A 1,612-nucleotide genomic window follows, 5' to 3' on the forward strand; every position below is an offset into this window, starting at 1 on the left:
CGCCCGCCAGTACTCAACTGGCACTTCTTTTATCAACCTCGAAAGCATGAAAGGCAAAGTTGACCTCGGTAGAATTTGTATTCACAACGCAAAGACGGACGAAGGGTAGCTAAGCATTGCACCCTGTATGCTACACCCGCTTTATAGTTTTACTAAATATTTTGCTAAATATATTTTACTATTTATTACTAAAATTTTACTATAGCTTTTACTAAATTCTTCGTTCTTGTCAAAATTAATTGAAACACAACAGAAATCTATTAAAAAAGAAGACTTTTAAACGTTTTTCAAATTCCTTTCGTTAATATCCCAAGTAGACGCTGTATAGCCGAATGATTAAAAAGTTTGCTTCGTCATCACAAGGTACCAGGTTCGATCTCACTGCACGGGACCTTGGGCAAGTGCGCTTTTACTCTAACTTCAGGTGAATCCATATTTTGTGGGAGAAATTGGGGAGACGGAAATCAATCGGATGAACTGTACCTGCAATTCAAAATCACAGCCTAGCTACATACTGCATCATGTTAATTCTGATTCGGAATTAGGTAAAGGTAAAGATATTACTCATTTTTAGCAGCCGAGTGGATAGGAGCAAAGTGAAATGAAGTAGCTTGCTCAAGAACACAACGCGTCGCCCGGTCCAAGAATCGAAACCACAATCTTACGATCATGAGTGCAGCACCCTAACCACTAAGCCACGTACCTCCAAGAATTACATTCAAGATTCACATGTCTGTGGAATATTCAACCACTTACACGTTAATTCAGGAGTAGGTAACTCAGCTGATCCACTGAGAACTCAGAATAAGAAATTCTGACGGTGGTCCATTTTAGTCCGTATTTCCAAAGAGAATTATTGCTGCTTACTAGATTGAAGAAGGAACTTTAAAACAGTTATGAGGATTAAGTTATTGGACTACATACTTACCGAAGGACTGTGAGTTCAAACTGAGCTGCCGTCACAATGTTGCACTTCTAAGATAACATTTTAAAAGAATTTATCTTTTTATTCTGAATTTCTTCAGGTCGAAGCAAATCTATCAGGAAGAATATTGAACAAGTTTACAGCGATAAGGTCAATAGAACTAAGACTGATCTTCTCAACCGAAAGAAAACCTCAGATCAGCAGAGATCAAACAAAAGTTAAGTGCATTGATGTGGCTTATAAGACGCTACTAATCGATAATAGTTGATCCACTTAACTCGGAACAAACGAATTTAAAGGAACTTCGTCGGAACTTCATTCTCATGTTGAGCGTTTGTAATTCCAATTCTAGCTTTAAGACCGACGTTCTAAAACAAAAACAAAACCGATCTCTTCTCTAGGAAATGTAGCATCATATATATACCGTTATTGTTACAGAGTTGGGAGGTGTGCTGGCAGAATCGTTAGTGTGTCGGACAAAAGGACTTGCGAATTTGCTTCGGCTCTTTACGTTCACAGAGCAAAATTCCGCCAAGGTCACCCTTACCATTCGTGTCTCCCGAATCGTAATCGATTAATTTGCTCTCTCCTCGGAGTTTTACCATGGCTACCGAATAATTGTCACATATTATATTTACAGATATAATCCATATATATATATATATATATATATATATATATATATAT

At 37.5% G+C, this 1,612-nt stretch overlaps 1 protein-coding gene across 1 annotated transcript in view; it reads left to right on the plus strand.

Moving 5' to 3' along the window:
- LOC106880578 (probable nuclear hormone receptor HR38) overlaps positions 1-1,612 on the plus strand; it is a 449,364-nt gene that overhangs the window by 377,478 nt on the left and 70,274 nt on the right. The gene's annotated exons all lie outside the window — the stretch shown is intronic.

This window comes from Octopus bimaculoides, chromosome 21 (assembly GCF_001194135.2).
Source record: "Octopus bimaculoides isolate UCB-OBI-ISO-001 chromosome 21, ASM119413v2, whole genome shotgun sequence".
In the NCBI taxonomy this organism is placed as follows: Eukaryota; Metazoa; Mollusca; class Cephalopoda; order Octopoda; family Octopodidae; genus Octopus; species Octopus bimaculoides.